The sequence below is a fragment of the Triturus cristatus genome, chromosome 2_1, assembly GCF_964204655.1.
Source record: "Triturus cristatus chromosome 2_1, aTriCri1.1, whole genome shotgun sequence".
Classification (NCBI taxonomy): domain Eukaryota; kingdom Metazoa; phylum Chordata; class Amphibia; order Caudata; family Salamandridae; genus Triturus; species Triturus cristatus.
Window position 1 is genome coordinate 212,112,441 of NC_140581.1, and position 20,232 is coordinate 212,132,672.

The 20,232-nt window shown below is 43.5% G+C and overlaps 1 protein-coding gene across 2 annotated transcripts in view; it reads right to left on the reverse strand.

The window, feature by feature from the left end:
• The window catches only part of CCDC68 (coiled-coil domain containing 68), a 167,100-nt gene extending 164,754 nt beyond the window's left edge, over window positions 1–2,346 (reverse strand). Inside the window, exon 1 of one of the 2 annotated variants that reach the window (XM_085629985.1) lies at window positions 1,945–2,346. The gene's annotated coding sequence lies outside the window, so the exon portion shown is untranslated. The remainder of the gene's footprint in view (window positions 1–1,944) is intronic. The other variant, XM_085629992.1, reaches the window with a different exon arrangement.
• Window positions 2,347–20,232: the final 17,886 nt, after the last annotated feature.

The window sequence follows — 20,232 nt, forward strand, 5'->3', positions numbered from 1 at the left end:
CCAGAAGGAATTTAAACGGCTAGCGAAAAAAAGCACAAAACATCTCTCAATAGTTGAAGACAAGGCTCGTCTAGCCAAAAGAAGTCACGGGTGGCTGACGCTGCAATCATACGCCTTGTCGACCTCACAACAGTATCTAACCGTGCCCTTTTCTGTACGCACAAAATTAAGTTTCCTAAAATTGAGACTGGGAGTCATTAACTTGTTGGTGCATTTGCCTAAATGGAAAAAAGAACGTGGAAGCGTTCTCTGCCGACTCTGTGGGGACCAAAAAGAAGACATTATACACATCATATGTCTATGCCCAAAACTACTGACCAATAGACGGTCCCTTCTCAAACATCACTGGAACACAAGAAAGATCAGAACTTGCAGAGAAGCAGTGTTGGCTTGCTTTGATCCCAAGAACATCAAACTAAACTGTGCCCTTGTAAGGTTCATGGCCTACGCTGAAAAAAAACTTTGTGAGGGATCCCCCGTTAGCAATCCTTTGTCGCCATAACGTCCTGGCAGGCATAACATTTTATCCCTCAGTTCACAGGACCAATTTAGTCTCTTTTAAATGAAAAAATTCTTGTCATTTTAATTTTGTACTTGCAATGGTTTTTTTCAAATCACGCAATAAAGTATTATTATTACTCGGATCTGGTACAAAGCCTGGTTTCTGTGAACACTTCAATGTCCATTACTAGTGGCAGCACTAGTGCACAATACAGTAAAATCACAACCACTCAAACCGCGCAAAGTAAGGGAAGAACTCAAATAGCACATGTGTGATTTCTGGAGCTTTTAAAGGGGCCATGCACGTGGGCCTTCACCCAGTGCTGCATCACCAAAAAAAAACACAAACAGGCACCATATGACGTCAACCCGGGCTCCAATAAATATTGTTTCATCATCACCGGATGGCTCCTTTCAAACAGAATTGTGAAGTTACGTGTTGAATTAACTCTTCTCTCACTGATATTAAAGTTCCGTACAGCAGTGCTCTGGAGAGGAATTTCCAACAAAAGATCACACGAGAGCGCGAGCATCGAAGCTCAGCTGTGCGCAGGTTTCTATCTCGATATTTTATGAAACCGCGTTAAAGTGAATGATATTGTTATTTTATATTAAAAGCAGTTCTATTCGTAAAATTGTATAACCGTAACGATGTTCTACACTTGCCTTGTTTGTTTTTTGCTATTTTTGTTTTCCAAACCAAATAAACTTTCATTGTTTTTGTTTCCATTTCGGTGAAACACTAAAATCAAGTTTATATATTTTCAAGGGTGCAAGCAAAGCAGTATAGCTTCAGCTACATTTTATCAATGCCCTTCTAAACAGGGATAAGCTTCGCGTTGTAACCCTCTATGTTACAGCAATAATCTCTCCTGAAAACCTAGTACTTATTTATGAAGCGGTGCCTGTGACCTGTAACTGTGACCTGGGAGTTTCAGAGCCTAGCTCTCACAGTTGGAGAGGAAGTAAAACAACCCCCCGTATTGTTTTCGTTGAGCCAAAGGTATGTAAAGTGAGAATTATATGAAATACTCGGTAACCGGTCGAGCAGAAGCGACAGTGAACCAATGTATTGTATTAATGTGGGGAGGGGTCGGTAAACGGAACCATACCTTCGACTGACGCCAATCTTTTTTTAATAAAAAAAAAAACCCACTCCCTTACATACATTTAAAGTGGTGTCTATTTCTTTCTTCAAATCCTTTTAATTCTTTAAAGCATTATTTCCAAAACACAGAAAAATAAAAATAAAACAATGTTGCCATATTTGGTTGCAGGACCACACAGGACAATCAGATTTGCGTGGGGTGGCAGGCGGGTCTAAATACCAACTGTTGTTCGGTTGCCTCGAACCCGGGTGCCCACACCGCTGCCTGGGAGCTCTCTCTGCCAGGCTAGGGTGCATTTAAACGCCCAGCCGCCCCCTGGCACTGCAACACTTACCATGAGCTGCGCTTCACCTCGCCTCCCTGCGCGGCTGCCCCACACGGCCGATGCTCATGTCAGGTAAAAGAAGCTCTAATTAGCGGAGAAACATTCCCAGTCAGAGAGAGATGGAAGCCAGTGCCCTGCAGGTGAGCCGGCGAGGGCAGGTCCCAACAGTCCCTTCTCCTGCCGAGGACGCGTCTAGTCCTGGCTGCCTGCCCGCCTCCCCGGTGAGTGAAGCGGTCGTGCTCAGCCCGTGAGCGGCTTCCCCGAATATCCCTGGTCACAGCTTCCACCTGGAAAGCCTGCCTCCCAGACGGTGTTATTTCTGGCCGGCTCAGGAGTCCTACCTTGGGGCATAGCCGACCGGTGACCTGTGGGGCGGAGCCTGGCACAGGATGGAACGTTTCCGGGAGGAGTGGGCGGGGCCTCCCTCGGGCAGGTGCTGCTTGTGCCTCGTGGCTGCCTCAGTCATCAAAATGTGATGTCCTCAGTTTGCATGTCCTTCTTCATTAGCTGCAGTCAGGCAGACATTGTCATCGCTGCTCTGTTCTCAGTATAGCCTGTTCATTTGAAGTTAGACAATTAGAAATAGGTACGGGTTTCAAACAGAGACGCAGCTAGAGCCACATTTCGGGAGGGGGGTGCTAATTCTTCCAGCAATAGGCAGAGCGGAGATGCAGGGGCTCTACGAAGGGGTGACAAAAACAACAAAGCATCCTTAACAAGTAAATGGTCTTTTAAAGACCTGTGAAGTACTCGGGTGCTGCTGCAATAAGACAGACGCCAGACCAGCCAGACTACAGCAGCTCAAAAACTGTGTGTGTGGGTGCCTGGGAAGCTGTCTCAGCCTGGGCTGACACACACGACGGGTGGGGGGGGGGGGGGGGGGGGGGGGGCAGTTGTAGCTCTTTGAGCCCTATGGGCCTGGTTTCAAAATTTTCTGCGTTGAGCCATGGGTAGGGTCACCAGAATTTTAGGAGTAAAAACCGGGGCAGGCCAGAAATAGAAGTAGGAATAATGGCAATATATATGGCCTGTTCTGGTTTTTATACACACATGCACACACCCATGCTACAGAGCAGAACTGTCTGAAATAATTCTGTGACAGTGCAGCAGGAGGTCAGATGTAAACGTAGTCTTGTAAAAGCACACATTTACAAGGTTACGTTTACATAACACTACCTGTGGCAGTTAAGACTTTAGAAGCACAGAGCAAACCTTTCAATTCTGCTTTGCAACAGAAGTGGACATCTTTCCCAAAAACTGGGACATGTATTTAAAATTAGAAAGAGACTCGGGCAGGGATATTTTAAGGATTTGGGGGGCCCTGGGCCAAACGGATTTTTGGGCCCCCCTGTTTGGAGCAACTTTGAGTTTATGATCCAAGTTCAGCTTTTTCATGTTGTCTTTGGTTAGGTCACTGACACTGCACAGGCACACTAGTCCAAATTCTAAATGTGTTTCCATCAAATTTTCAGGGATAGGGATGTGAGTTTTTAATATTTTAATACAGCAGCAGTGCACTAATGTTGCAAATAATCTCTGTGACACCCTCCCATTTCTCAAATGTGAGGTCCTGTTTTGAGCTTAAAAAAATTTGTGTAATGGATGTGACATGGTGTTGAAAAACATAAAGACAAAATGTCTTTGCATAATGTCTGTAAAAGACTCCCACACATCACCCCTATCAAAAAATAAACAAAAAAAAAGTGATGTTTAAAACTATCTATGTTTAAGAATCATTAAAGGTCATCAGGGCAGGACTGTGTGGAGAACAGAGCTGGATCTATCAGGGAGCCCCCTGAAAGGCTGGGGCCCTGTGCCAGAGCCCACTTTACCAATGCTTTAAAACGTCTCTGGATTCAGGATGCCGGGACTGTCCTCTAAAAACCATGACCCTCCAGGGAAATCCCAACGTTTGGTCACCCTAGTCCCAAAATTCCGTGGGTGGGGGTGAGGATTCCAGTCAGCGTTTGGGAGAGCTGAGCCCAGAGGACGGGCTGGGGCGCGACAATCTCCCCTGCATTCCCCCACTCCAAACTCTGGGGGGATAAGGCCTCCCAACTCCTACGGTTGCTGCGTCCTTGTATTGAACTCCAGTTTCCAAGGTCCATATGTATTTAATTATATCATTTATATAGTGCTGTGTGGAGCAATGAAGCTCTTACTTTTATGGGAGGCACACTACACCATGTGTGGTGACAGATAGCAAGTGTGCTGTCTTCGTTTATTGCAGGGGTCTCCAACCTTTTCTGTATTGAAAGCTGTCACTGAAAATCATCGTGAGCTACTGAAGGCCAAGCAGTTCACGCATTGCTACCAGAAACCCCCTCGCCGAGCTTCATTGACTTTAAGCCTGATCTCCATGGAGCCTGATACTATGGTTTGAACAAAATACTTTGACTAAGGGTACTATTGCAGGGAGACTCTGTGGTATGGTGAGTGTCCATTGGCTTTGAACCCAGGTGTTCTCCTTTTAGGCAAGGTAAAGAACAAACAGAGCACGTTGAGACGTATCCCTTGTGAGTTCCAGGCACTAGTCTAAGCCACAGTTGTTCTGAAAAGCCTGTCATGACCAAATGTTTTATGACCTCAGATAGATAAGAAGAATAAGCAGAACTAAAGCTTCTGTCATCCAACATCTAAAGAACATTATTTTCGATTTTCATAGTGTCTGTTTCCATGACAAACTTTGGATGGCACAAGCCTGATTGGTAGTCAACAACCAGATGCTCCTTAGCAATGCACGTGCTCAATTGATTTTCCATGCACTACTCCATAATGTTTGTGAACCATGTTAGATTGTCACCTGGCCACTCATTGGTTGCATATTAGGCTAAGATAAAAAGTCAGGTTTTCGGAAATTAGTGAGATTTGGCCAGTTTTTGATGTGTTTGAAATATTTCTTTAGGATAGGGATACATTTATTAATGTACATGATGTGGATTCAAACATGTGGAAGCTGTCTTGTAGGTCTTGTTAGAAACAGCTTTAGATGAGTGACTTAACTCATGTATTCCATATTAGAAGAAAATACAGAAAGGGAAATTGGGTCAGCCCCTTTCAGCTTTTGGCTTGCTTGGGTCAGCCTCCTCCGGTCATTGATTTAAGAAAGTGGCATTCATATTTGCTCTGAGGAGTATTTCAAATTGACTGTAAAGCGATATGCTTGTAGGCGTATTAGTCAGTTTATAGAGTACTCCCGATTGCAATGTATGGATTTTTCACATCCATGCACTGCAATAGGACTGCATTGTGTAAGGAAACGCCTGTTTTTGCATGTCCACCCCCACATTTTTGGACTGAAGCTGCTGGTCTTTCGGTTCAGAGAGTGCACTGAGGCTTGCTAACCACACCTCATCACCAGTGTTCTAACCCCATACAAAGTGAATGTCGAATTGGCTACCTCAATTGACAAGTACTGACTTACTTAGAGGTACCTAGTAAATGGTACCCAAGGTGCCAGAGACATGTAAGACACCCAAGGCTGCAGCACTGATTGTGACTCCGTCTGTGTGACAAAACCATCACTTCTCTTAACAATATATGTAAGTCTCCCCTAAGGAAGGCCTAGAGAGCCCTAAGGCAGGGAGCTGTGCTGTATTATTAAGTGGAACATGACTGGTTATACATGTCCCTGCAGTAAAACCCCTCAAATTGTCGTTTTTCTGTGGAAACTTTAGTATCCCCATTGGCTAATACAGGGTTACAGGCTGGCACCCCAGCCTGGCTAACTTCTGAATGGGACTACCTAACTGGGTACTAAGGTATCAAAGTAATCATGGCATTAAACCTGACCAGGTGCCTAGGTCAAATGTAATGTCACTAATAAAGTAGGGCAACTTTTAGAAAGTTGCCACTTTGTGCCCCAGTGGTACAGTAGCCTCACATGGACTACAACCCACAGACCTCTTTCTGCCCGCCTGGGAAGTAGTGTGAATGGCTCCCAGGCTTTGGATCAAACACAGCCTGCCACAGGGTGAGGTGTTACCTCCCCTTCGCGGGAAGCCACTCATGGTGTTAGCCCAAAAGGCGAGCTTCAAAGGGGAAGCTGCCTTTGAAGGGCAAACAGCAGTAACACTCCAGTGGGGCTCCCTTTTGTTCCTATAGACTAGCTGGAGACAGGGCTAGTGAGGAAAACCTGTCCCCCAAACGAGTTTTCCTGTGGGCGTGTAGCACCCAGGTAGCCACACCTCTAGGGTAGACTACTGAGCTCCTAACATCCAAGGAAGGGTCCTGATATCTTGAGAGTGACCAGAATGGTGCACTCTGGGATTGCTAGATGCCACACATCGCTGTAAAGATGTCACCAGAAGTAGGGGATCCGGTAGCCCATTAGATAGTGACCGCATGATCCACTCGGGCTCTTTAACAGGATAAATAGGCCACGCCTGGCACCCTGAGTTCTTAGATCATCCTGAGTTTGGAAAGAGGACTGAAGAAGCACTGCCCTGCTGCCCTTGGAACTGCGCGAAGAGAGGCTGCACCTTCTGCTGTCTGCACATGCTGAACTTTGGGCTAACAGGGTTTGGACTGGGCCCGTGGCTTCTAGCTCAGGAAAAAGTTGATCCCAGCCCCAGATCAAAGAAGTGACTCGAAGGATCAGACTGCTGATTCCTCTGCAACCAGCTCTGGGAACAAAAGAGCTGACGAAGTCCAAACCGGCTAGTGGCTAGCCACCAGAGAAGAGTCGCTGCTAGCTTGACTGGGCACCCCAAGAGACGGATCCTCGATGGCCAAAAGTTGCACCCAAGTCAGCCAGACCTTCGAGTGCCATCAGAGTCCAGATTAGTTGCCCAAGAGGGACACTAGCCCCCACAAAAGGATTTAGCTTCTACCGCTGTACACGGAGGCCGGTGGCTCAGCCGCAGCTGGCCTACTACTTTCGCATAGAGAAATTCATGGGACCCCAACCTCTGTGGCTAGAGTAACCCCACATCATCTGTGAACCGAGGAACCACCACAAAGGCACCCTTGGTGACCCCATTGCAACTAGAGCATCATTGATCTTCTTTTCATCCTGTATCCCGAGCATCAAGACCACTCCATTAAAGTCTATGGCGGTTTTAGTGTAAAGTTTGGAACTTGACTGATAAATGCTCTAGTGGCCAGGTATCTGTCCAGATTTACCCTGTTGTCCCCCCAAACCTTCATCCTGTCGTATTTAGTCACCCAAGCTGGTCCGGTGTATTTCAATTAACTTTCATGAACTGTCGAAAAGTTTACAAACCTTTTGTTGACCAATGCTTGTTTGCGGTTGCATAAAAAAATTATAAAACCTTTAGAAATCTGTATCTCTGGAACCTTCCGGTGTATTTTGCTCATCAAGGTCTCTAAAAAGTCATAAAAATATAATCTATTTCTATAAATTGGTGTCCTGTTTCCTTCATGTTGTATGACTTTCTTAGTTTGTTGTGTGATACTGTTAAATGCTTTACACTAGGTTCCTTTGTCTTAGCCTTGCTCCTTGAAGCCACAGCTACCCAGGGTTGAGCATATGGTTTACAAATGAGCCTCACTGGGTCCATTAAAGGTTTTTAAAGTGTAGTACATGATAAGGTTACCCAGCTATATCATATAATACACCAAGATCCTCACTCATTGTTTTTGTTTATATTTGCCCTTTGCTCACCCACTACCCAGCAACTGACATAGCATCTCTTATGTCTCTTCACATCTGTTTGTACTTCTGCCATACCCCAAGGAAGGGGTAGGCTACCACTAAACCTGAGATCAGCATAACCCACACACATATGTCTTGGCCCTTGCTGAGCTCAACCTCGTGCAGTCAGCTAGGAGGAATGATGCCTGCCCTTCTGCTTGGCTAACATTCTTGTTATGGGCATGTTATTTGTGAGTGATTGATTGGTGGGCTGTAGGTGAATGATGAGATGACAGGAAATGTCTGTACATATGTTACAGAACATACAGCTTGTCATTTGTCTTTCAGGTTGTGATGCATTTCACAGTTGGATGCCTTGTTTACATCCGGGCCCTATATTCTGTCCTTTGCGTATGCTGGCTTTTTCTCAATTGACATTGGCAGTTTCTTTATGAGGGCTCATGGTATTTGGGCGACCATCACAATTGCTCGTTGATTTTCTTGACTTCTGGTTGCATGTCTGATTGCGGCCTTCAGTTTCTCATCTAATATCTGGTTTCAGTTCTGCCTGATTTTCAATTGCAGTGCCTCACCTCCTTCGCGAAGATTACTGTTAGGCCACATTGAGCTCTTTCTGCGTCACCTATCTACTGGAAAGGCTCACTGTGTTTATCTCCTGGCTCGTCATGGACAGGATCCAGTGGCACTGATTGGATTCCTCTTGCAGCTCTGGGACCGCCACACTAAGCATGGATGAGCTGGACTCTCTGAGGAGCACTATTGTAAGGAGAAACCAAGTTCTTCTATTGTTAACATATTTGTCACTGCGGGTAGAAACTGGCAAGGATCGTGTTGGCAAATAGCATGCCAACAAAATCTTTTCAAGGTTTTTTATCTCATTAAACCTTGAGGGCAGATAACACTAGGCACATAACATTTACATGGATAAACAGCACATGTGTAATTAGCAGATTTGCAAATACTGACTACTTGGGTTGCTGTGTTAGGTGCAAACTAAAGTTTGCACCCAACTTGAATTAGCCCATAGATTTAGTTATGAACTCAGTCTTTTTAGTTTGGTGAACAGAATAGGAGAGTAGGGGTTGTAGACCTTGGGTAAGCTTTATAGGACAGGTGTCCTTTGGCTTTTCCCATTGAGGTAATTGAATTAATTAATGCTCAAGAATCCTACCTCTTTGACTTGTGTTGTTAATCTCAATATAGTGTCTTTTATTTCTAGAAGGGGATTATGTGTAAGGTTCACATAGTGATCTTACTTATTCAATTATCTAAGCATTGTAACTGTCCGTACCCTGTATAACAACTCCCCCACTTTTGTCGGCAGTTTTAATTGTATAGGGTGTGTCAAAGGGGGTGAATGGTCTTGTCCTCCAAATACGGGAAAGATCACTGAGTACAAGATTTTCAAATGTGACTGTCTCAGGTGTTATCTCCATGTTCGATGGAAAAAGGTTGATGTGGTTGAAGATTTATGTCTGAGTATCGAGGGACAATATCTTGGTTAGAAAATAGACCTTCAATCTTCTTCTTCTTCAACATTCAATAAATTAGTCTGTAGTGTGAAAAAATCTCTCCATTCTGTCACTACAAATGAGAGACCTCTGCTAAGAATCTAAACCTAAGCTGATGATAATATGCCTTTCAATAGGTTGAATATGGATATTGTTTGATTGGTATGAGGAGAGATGGACAGAGATAGTTCTAAGGTCCTTCTGATCCCCATCTGTAATATTTCTGTCATGTCTGTCTGTCCCCGGGGTCTGGTTCTGATACCTGCTCCTGTTCCCCTAGGCTTCTAGCTAAAAAAGATTGGTTAGAAGCACCAGTTCCTGAGCTTGAGTTTTTCCATGAATCATCAGAACCCGCAAACGATTTTGAGAGTGTTACTACTTTTTGGTCCCTATATCAACCCTGAGTTTGTGATCCATTGTAGTTCTGTGTCTGAGCGTAGTATTCCTCCAATATGTAAGGGGATATCTTCTCCTTAATAAAGTTCTTTAAGTATTTAGACACCTTGTCACCCTTCCTTTTAAGTTGTATAGCATTGAACTCTGCAATAGTTTTATTCATATTTTCTAACACATGTTTGGTATCTGTTAACAAGTCTGCCTCATGCAGTATTTTTTGCAATTCTGCAATCTCTTCCCGCTCCTTCTTGCAGGTGTCCCAGAGCTGTTTCTATGCCAAGTACAATCCAGTGTCTTGAACAAGTTGGGCCAATATGGCTGAAACCCCCCCATAACTTGTCTTTTCTAAGGATGCCTGGAATATTGCGTACTTGCATGCCAAGTGCTTATATTATACTGGCTTTTAGATATTCTGTAAGCATGCGAGCGAGCAATTCTGTCTACAAATGTTTTCTAAATTTTTCAATTTTCTTAGGTGTGTCCTGGTTCAGATCGGTTGTAATAGGTTCTATAATACCTGGTAGTGAAAAGCCACTTATGACTTTAGCTATGCATTCATCAGTGCATGTAGGCCCTCCCTATCTGTCATGTTATGGAGATAATTTTCTAATTGGAAGAAATATAGTTATTATATATAAAGGGGGCGGCTCAATGGGTAGGGTTTGTTTAAAAAAAACAGAAAAGTTGTAGCGGTTACCATGCTCTATTTGTTATAACTAACAAGAGCAAGCCGTATGCCAGTGTAAACCAGGTTCCCACATATGGGTTGCTTCTGTTTACTATAACAGTACATTTCCTGCAAAGCAGTTTTTCCTGCATCTATTACTATCTACCTGGACAATCTGATTGTGGAGCTGTCGGTTGAACAGAGGTCAGATATTCATGCGGTGACTGATAAAAAGATCAGGAAGGGTTGCATGGAAAGTGCCAAGTCCTGACATTTAACAGGAAATAAATGTAAGTGGAAGTGAAAGAGATTTATTGCAGATCTCTTCTACTTTCTCTTTTATTTGTTTTCTTTTTCGCTATCTCCCCTTCTGGTTCCTCTTCTATTCTGCCACTCTCACCTCTCTCCTATCTTTCTGTCGCCATTTCCACCTTTCCATCTTAATCTCTGGCTCATCTCTGTCTTCGACCTGCCTTTTTTCCCCCGCTTCTTTCCTCTTTGCATCGCTGTTTTTTTCCTCTTTTCTTTCCCTTTACTCATTCTATCTTACTAGCCCCTTTATTCCGGTGTGACTCTTTCTTTCTTTCTTACTCTCCCACTTTGTTTTTTTTTGTGTACACTTTTCCAGCTTTCACTATCATTTCCCTCCTCATTTTTCCCTTGCTCTTTCCCTCTAACACTTGTCTTTTTCAGTCTCTTTCCCTTTTCATCTCTTCCCTCTTAGTACTATTGCCATCTTTCTCTCAATAAACATATCTATCCTCCTCTATTCTGTGGCTTTTGTTTATTCCTTTTGTTCTTCTTCATCTCATTTCTTTCTTACCCTTTGTCTGTCTCTCAGCCTCTTTTTCCTTAATCCTTTCAGGCAGCCTTTTTAGGTCTCGCCTGACCCAGCGCATGCGCTGGTCTGGCGAGACTTATTGAGAGGGCTCCAAAAAGTGCTACCAGGCCAGCCTAGACCTACAGTGCATGTGCACGGACGCGCGCGCCACGCTTGACCACGATTGCTTTCACTTTCGCGGCCGCACGGCCGCTTTGATGTTTACCGCGATTACTTTCGATGTTTGATCGCGATTACGATCACTTTTGCGGCTGCTTGTTTTTAATATGATTCGTCATTCGGATTATATTTACTGAGGCCCATATTGTGCCTCTTTAAAACTGGTTCTTTTTTATGCATCTCAATTATAATACGTTTGTAAAAATTAAATAAAAACAAGTCTTGTTTTATTTGTGGCCGGCGGGGGGTGGGGGTTATTGGAGGGTCAGCTGCGGTTAATCTGTGGATTTTATCTATTTACGGCGGAATATTTTTCTCTAGAATATTTTCTTAAGAGTACTTGGAAAGCTAGTGAAAACGTTTTTCTTAATTTGACAGCTCGTGCCTCTTGAGCACCTGCCTGTATTTCCATCAAGTCAAGTGAGTCATGGCGACAACCGTTCTTAAGCTATTTACCTGCGCTTTGTAAGCATACCTTAGATAGCAGCCGGTTGAACAGAAAAGGCGATGTCAGCATTTCCTCTGTCGGAATGCACATCGACTCTGCGGTGGCAGTCAACTGGCTTTTCTGTAGGTAAAAACCGTGCTATCCCCTAAATCACTTCCATGAACGCTCACGGAGCACCACTTTTTGCCATATTCAAAATATCAAACTGATGCTGTGTAAGTGTTTTTTCCCCGTGTTTCATATAGCGCGAACCGAGACAGTATCAGAGCACTTTACATGAGCACCAGTTTTGTTACAGATGGACACTTTTTTGTGAGGCACTGGGAGATTAGGTGGTCTGACTAAAATCACAAGATGTTGAGCGTCGTTGCAGAGACTCGAACCCGGTTCCCCAGCTTCGAGGTCGACCACTCTAGCCAGAATGCTACATCCTCTTCCTGTTATCTCCAGTAACTCAAGGCCGTTCAAATGCCCCGAGATTTCAGGCCTTTTCTTTTATATTGTACAGTTCTTTGGATAATACTGGTAATTACAGTTCAAGTGGGGGAGCCACCACATTAACAGGGAGAGCAGAGCCAAGCCAAGGGACTGGCTTGGCTTACAGACCGTGGAAGAGCTGAACAGTGCAAATATTTGGTATGTAAATCGTGGAAACAAGCATGTACAAATAAGATTGTCTCCTCAATTATTTTTTTAAACATTTTTATTTATTTAATTTATACTCTAGGCATTCTATACACAAGCATTGGCATAGCCAATAGGTCTCACCGTTGGGGCCTTATAAGTGTTTAACCATGCAACAGTTAATTTTGTTGCACCAAGGATATTGTGCTGCATAACTAAATACTTATAAGGTCCCAAAAGCGAGACCTATTGGCTATGCCAATGCTTGTTTAGGTCGAGACTGGGCAGTGCATGCGCTGCAAGGCATGCTGTATTTGAGTATGGACTTGAAGCTCCGCCCACTCTCCGCCCATATTTTTCATTGGCTTGTGTCATCGTCCTTTTTGGACCGAACTGTGTTTATCCAGAGGTGGCTGCTACTTAACGCGGTAGGGGGTGGGTTGTAGGGTGTGAGAGAATACTTTTTCTAATCACTTACCTGCCTGCCAGCCGCCACCTCTCGTTCCTCTTCACCCGCTTCCAGTACTCCATGACATGAAGCAGGAAGCACACAGGTTCCCAAACTCTCCTAGACAATCACGATACTGGGTTACAGCAGCATTGTGATTGGTCTGATCGCGGTGGTTCGGCACTCAGACAGTGATTGGGAGGCTGTTCATGTTCTCCACACAGGCACTGCAATACAGCCTGTGGAGAACATTCAAAGCGCGCATGACTGTTTGGACGACCCAGGCGGCCGAGTGAACCGTCCTGCGCACTTTAGAGGCTGCCACCACTCCTCCCCCTGCTCCTCTGTTACAGCCCAGCTCCGACCCGCCCGATAGAAGGTAATCCCAGATGTCAAAATACAAGGATAATAACAAGGCATTATTATAATTTTATTTTTCCTTTGCCCTGCTCACAGAGCAGTGGGGCGATGTTCCTCCGCCTTAGCTGAGGAGCCACCCCTGCGTTTATCGTGTAATAGGATGCAGCACTTGGCAGTGTGATGGATGAAGAAGCATGAGATAGGCACACAGTTTACGGTTTTCAGTAAGCTCGCAGCTTTGAGCAGCTCTGCAGGTCCCTTTTTGTATTTCTTAGTTTGAAGGTCCACTTAGCTGGTTTTGTACTGGGTTGTCCATTTTGAGATGTTTTGTTTAGCTGGTTTTGTACTGGGTTGTCCATTCTGAGATGTTTTGTTTAAAGTTTATGGTCCTGAACAGTAGGTTGTTAGTCAGGATCTGCAGTGTGAGACTAAATCAGCGTCCTCCATTGGCCAGTGGCATGGGACAGATCTCTTCAGTTATTCTGTACCTTTTCAGTTGCTATTGGGTATTTTACTGCTATGGACTGGTACAGTACTGGGTGATGGATATGACCCTTAGCAGTTTTGTTGTATGTGAGTGTAAGAGTGTTTAGAAGTAAAATGGAATTATTAAGCAGCCTATATGAACTGCAATCAACTGTCTGACTGCTGGTATTAATTTGAGTGTGCATTTTATATTGTATTGCAATTACATTATATAGCACTTAGTAGCCCTGATGAGGCATTGTTGTGCTTTTATGCTGGGCAGCACACTGCTGCAGGTCCCATGGCTAGTGTTTTATTTATAGTAATTGTTGCTTATTTGATTTAGTCTTGTGCTGTACAGGAAGCATTCCATGACTTTACTCCAGTCTCTATATGGTAGATTACATTAGTAGGAATTAGGTGTGTTATTTAGTGGGAGAGGGGGATATGGGAATTTCTAGAATTGGTTGGCAGAATTAAATAGATGAGCTAGAGGAGATTAGGTATTGTTAGGTTACACGGAACTGACTTGTAGAAAAGCAGAGATTGTGATCGTTAAATAAGATGTGGGCAATTTGTAGAGCTAGAATAGTAAGTATTAAGGCAAATATGCATATGATTTAGAGTAGGCTGCACTCAGAGAGAGGAGGAATGCAGAGGATGGAAGGGAAGGAGAGAGTCATTTTAAAGAAAAGGAGAGTCGGAAGTTGGAAGAATAAAGTCAAAGTCAGTATTCATGCAGAGTTTTTAGGAATATTGTAGAAGCTTTTTGAAACAGCATGTAAACCTGTAGAACGAAATAACATTATTTGCATGTGTTGCAATATCATTGCAGGTTCAAGAGAACAATGCTGTGCACACATACCACCATCACCAGTGAGTAAATAGTATTAAAATAAATATGGTTTATTTTCCCCTAAAATTCGATGGAAGGAAAACACAAATTAAGAATGTTGTACTTCAAAGGTTTGTGCTAGATGTGCGCCTCCCCTTTTCCTTGGATGACCAGGCTGAGATGAGGGAGAATAGAGCCTTTTTAGTGAATTTGTGTAAAGTATTGCTTCTCAAGACAGATAGCACAGGGGTTGTGTCCAGTGCTTACTTTGAGCCAGTGGTTACAGGTCGGTGCCACCAGTACTTATTTTCGGGGAACGGCACTTATTTTTTCTGCATACTATATTTGCCGTGAGCAATAGAAGGAAAAACACACAGCAGAAAGTCAGAGGAAGAGAAAGACAGGGAAATTGCCTCAAAGGGAGAAAGCAAGATCATGCAAGAGTGAGAGAAAGGAGTAAGGAGTGTCTAGTAGTGGACTAAGAATGTGTGTGGTAGATGTAAGACCAGCCTTGGTATTCGATACACCAACATTTATCTGCAAGGGTCGCGGGCCTCTGAGCAGAGCTTTAGGCACCTTCACTGATTCTTTTAAAAACTAAGCACTGGCTGTGTCTAATCTGGAACACCCACCACATAGGCCCACTGAAGTGTGAGATTCTGCATCTGGCTGTCATTTGGCCTTCGTGTAGCAGTAACCAGACACACAAAAGTAATGGCTTTGCCTGAAAACTGCCTCACCTGAGCAATAGAAACTGTAGTCCAACTCTTCACGTACCATTTTTCAAACTAGGCAGTGCTCAGGAAGAAAATGTTAGCAGCCCCACCCCCTAATGAGAGCCTTATTGAATTTCCAAGGGAAGCCCTGCTTCCATTCCTTTCCACCTGCATGCCATAGGATCAGTGGCATTACATCAGCCCCTGCCCCATAAAAAGCTATAACCATAAAGAAACCATGTGTCAGATCTCAGCTTCCCTTCTTGAATGAATTGTGTGTGAAAATATGCAAATCACGTTGTCCCACAGTTCCTTGGTTCATTTGCTTCTCTGCCAAAATTGAGAGCATTTAGAACCAGGACCAATGAAGGGGTGCTGGCAAATGGCCAAGCACTGCCTTTTCCTGAATAGTTGAGCACCCCAATCACAACCCAGGACATGCCTTTGGAGGTCAGCACTGGGATATGTGTTCAGCCTCAGAGGATGGGCAATGCACAAGTGGTACACAAACAAATCCAGAAAAAAACAAACCTTGTGCTTCCCTGGCAGGTTTAGCGGTGCGCTTCAGAGCAGTGCACCAGTTCCAAGTCTGCTAGGGCTTTAAGTGGTTATTAAAATACCTGCCACTAAGAGTGCTTTATAAGCACCAATCAGATGCCATGGGAGCATCTCTGCTAATCTTGGCAACCTGACCTCAAGGTCAACAAGTACTGTTCTGAGGTCAGCACTTGGAACTTTCCTTTGGAATTTGAATTAGACCTCAGAAAGTGGGAAGCACCAGGTTACAAACCCAGAACATCGCTAGACTAAACTATAGTCTGCAATAATGTTGAAGGAAAACGAATCATCAGAAGTTGTGTGGTGGGGAGGTGGTAGTGCAGTCACAGCCATCAGGAGCGTAGCTTGGTCGGTAAGATTGGGCGAGGGGGTGAGCTTTAGATTTTCCAAAAATCACTCTGGCACATAATGTTAAAATAAATGTTACAACAAGCAGGGTGCGCGAGAGGGCTTTAAGGGGCAGTGGAAATCAGATTGGTAGGTGTACCAAATGAGAGAAACCACAATATTTTGTAAAATAACAAACATTTTTGAAAACTTTCAAAACAGAGAGAGTGTGTGTGTGTTTTTGTCTGTGTGTATGCAAAAATTCCTGGTATGATCCGGAAGAAACCTCAACATACCAGACTGAAAGCACATGCACCCCACTATTTCCCAGAAACAACATTTATCAGGGGGGGTGTCACACCCGAAACAAGCCCCTGAAACTACGTCACCTGAGCCCTGTCTACACAGCCCTCTGAAGGGGATAAGATAAAAGAATCAAAACCTGCCAGAGAGTTGTATAATGTGGTTATAGTGCATTGGAGCAGTTTTACTTGAGAACTCGCCGTCAAAACAGTGGTGGTGAAGGGTTTGGCAGAGGTAGAAGGTGAAATCACATCACATTCCACAGATGTAGGTCCAAGTATTCCCCTCAGTCCAAGGGTACTGTGGCACCTCCGAGTCAGTCTAGCACCTGGCTCATTGGAGTGCTATATTTACAAATTTTTACTTGGTGTACCTTATCACAGAGGCATTGGTCCTCTGCTGGATCTTTCTTCATCATAGTAAAGGGTGGAATCTCGAATAACCCATTGTCAGTCTAACCAAAGAGGACCATTAATTGGTAGCCAACTCCCAAGCACAGTTTCAAAGAAAGAACATTATTCACAGATAGATAACTCAAACAGTTCTTTAAAATGAATGAATTATTATGTTAGAGATTCAAAATTAATATAAGTAAATAACATCTTTAGCAATTATGTCATACATATTAATGCTTAAAGGAAAATTCTAAACATTTAGTAAATCAAATCAAAGAATGCAAAGTATGGTTTCCAAACAACAGGAGCGTCTAATTAGACATCTCTCTAAGGGACACGGGGTTTGAGTTAAAGTCCACTAGGGGAAAGTCCATAAGTATAGACAAAGGGAAATTTTCAGGTCTGGATTCGCTAACCAGACAGCTCCAAATAATCCAGCAGATAAATTCATTAGCATGAGGCAATAGGAAAATAAGATAGTTGGCAGGCAGAAGAGAGTCAAGAAAGTGATGTAACAATGGCAACAGCCACAGTTCTCAAGAGCATCGCCAAAGAATCCTCTTGCAGCCAAAACCAAATAAGAAGCAGAGGAGCCCAGCACAGGAAGCCAGCCCTCCTCCTAAATCCAGTAGTCTTTATAGTGCATATATGTTATCATGACATAATTGTCCGTCCTCTGTGGAGTGACTCCTTGTGATCTCTCTTCTGTTTAACAGGTAAAAATTGATACTCCAGGAACTTTTCCCATATACGATTTATGAGACATGTTCGTCGAGAAAAAGCTTTAACATTGTTGCTTTGTCCATGGACAGTGTCAGAAGGTTAGGTTCTCATGGAAACCACACAAAAGAGAATAAAGGAAAAGTGTCCAGTTTGTCCTTTAAGGATTGTGACATGATCAGAACAAATAAGCAACAATTGTAAATGTGTCAAAGTTAATTGCATCAGGTCATGAAAAGACACAGCCTACAGAGAAACGTTTATTCAAGCATCTTTAAACTCATATTTCATTTTGTGTAGAACTCCTAATTTACGTTAAACAGCATTATAAAATCACTCAAATCTATCATGTATAAGCATTCTATAAGGTTTGTCAGTGTTTCATTTGCATAAATGAGCAAATGAGATTATGGCCTACTACAGTTTCAAAATAGCAACGTGTAAAATAATTTATAAAAGCATTTGATTAAAATTGTTTCCATAAATCTGAAATATACATACAGTTAGGCATCTATACTAAAAATGTCTAAGCTCTAATATGTACCATAGACGTTTTGCACAAATATATGTTGTCAAGTCTTTCTGCAAGAAATGCTAAGTTTTCATGTTTCATCTTCACCATTTCTTTGTTAGAAATATAAGTAATTAGTTATAAAATTCATCTCAAAATCACTATGTCTATTGACTCTACCTTCCTCTAACTAATCAAGCATGCTTTTAAGGTGCCGAATGGTTCAACTTAACCCATTTTCAGTATTGTTTATTGACATGCGTGCTAGGTGCACATTTAAATTTCGTTGTCATTTTTTGTGGATTTGACTTAATCAGAAAAATCAGTAAATTCGCTCTAACAGATTCATCAACATTAGGGTGCTCGGTGCCCCCAGGGACATCGTCCTGCAGAGGGCATGACCTGGGCCACCCCTGCTCTACGGTGTTCATGTACTCCACTGCACTGTGGGCACAAGATGTGCTCAGGATAACGCACCTCTCGGGTAACACCACCAATCCCCCCACACCTTGTTAGACAAATGCCACAGGGCACAGTGAATACAGGGACTGGTACAGGTCACAAATGGTGACGTTCTATTTACGCGCCCACATGACCTTGTGACTTTAGGCGCTTACGCAAGATGACGACTGTGGCCAATGAAATGACTGAAGCTCAGGGAGGGAAACTTGATTTGCCTAGGACCACACTACATGGAAGTGGGATGACGGGATTTAGATCCCAGGTCTCCAGGGAAGCCGCTACAATATCTACTAGTGTCGAGACATCACTATTGCCTCGACTATTTGATGGCAGTCGGTTGACTGCTGAAGGTTTTACCTCATGTCTTAATTGCACTGTTACTCTCGCCCTTAACTTGCTTTGGTTGGCCCCTCTCCCCATACCCCGCAGTCTGCCGTGACACGATAGCTCAAGGCAGCATAACATTAAATCTTTGGAATATGGGTGAAATCAGCAGCACCAATAGAAAACGGGGAGACCTGTTTTGCAACAGGGGGCTAATTCCAAACACGGGCTGTGAAGGGTCATAGAGGGCCAGTGAGATCCATCTTAGCTTACGAGGAGAGCCAGTCAAGGGCTTTCATCACCACGCGCTTTCAGCTGCATTATAATTAAGAGGTGGTAAGATTAGTCAGACTCACTTGTTCTGTCTTTATAGATCTTGGAAGACAGAAAGATGACAATGCACTTAAGCCTGTGGGTGACGCAGGGGTTTGCTCTAGGCACATGAACCCACCTGGCTAATAGCCTCACACTGATCCATCCAAGTGCTGCACCCGGGGCTCGCCATCCACCCCATCTGGAAACATAAAATTATACCTATAATACGATACGTGGCTAGGCTACAAAATATTGAGTTTCTTCAGTTCTAACCATTCCTTCCACTGTGTACTCAGAGCACTCCAGTGCGATATGTGTGCCCTAAGCTCGTTGAATCTCTCTCAGCCACAACCTTTCCTTCCACTCAAGGGTGAACCATGCATGCCATGGAAGGAGTGGAAGGAATATTTCTGCAATTACATTGAAACTGTGGAAGATGAGGATTTCACTTCTGAAAAGAAGAAGAAAGTATTATTGTATTGCCTCGGTCCAGGTGGTCTAAAAACATACAACCAGATTGAGAAGAAAGTGAGGGAGGGTGATAATGTTTTTCAGCACGCCTTGGATGACTTAGATGCTCATTTTTCACCGATTGTATGCATTGCAGTTGACAGCTACAAATGTTTACGAAGAAAACAGGATAAAAATTAGAGCATTGATGAGTATGTTTCCGCTATAAGTACTTTAGCCCTAACATGCAGATTTGGGAAATTACAAGAAGAGTTCATATGTGACCAAATTATAATGCACGCCAGTAACCCTAACATCCAGGACAAGCTGTGGGTAAATGGTGAGTCACCATTGAAAGAGGTAGTCACCTTGGTTAAAAAAGCGGAACTTACAGGCAGGTGTGCCAAAGCTGTTTTAGATGAGCCTAATGTTGTAAAAGCAGTCAACACATCCAATGCAAGCAAATTCAGGTCCAAAGAAAGTACTCACCAAAATCCAAGTGAAGGTGACAAGAAAAGCGAGTGTAACAAGAAAAAACTCTATGATGAAAAGGTGTACACTAAAAAATACAATGAAAACACTGAATGAAGATGTTAACACTGTGGGTCTTCTTCTCACCTAGCCGACTTCAAAAAGTGCCAGGCCAGGTTTCAAAAGTGCACGTCTTGTGGTCTGACGGGGCATTTTGCAAAAGCATGCAACAGGAAACTCTTCAGATGTAGCAAGCTGGTTAGACACATCCAGGGCCAGTATGACTCCAGGTCGGAGGAGTCTGATGATTAGGGGTGGGCGGAATTTGCGAAATCCACTTTCGCAAATTATCGCGAAAATGTTAAAAATTATCG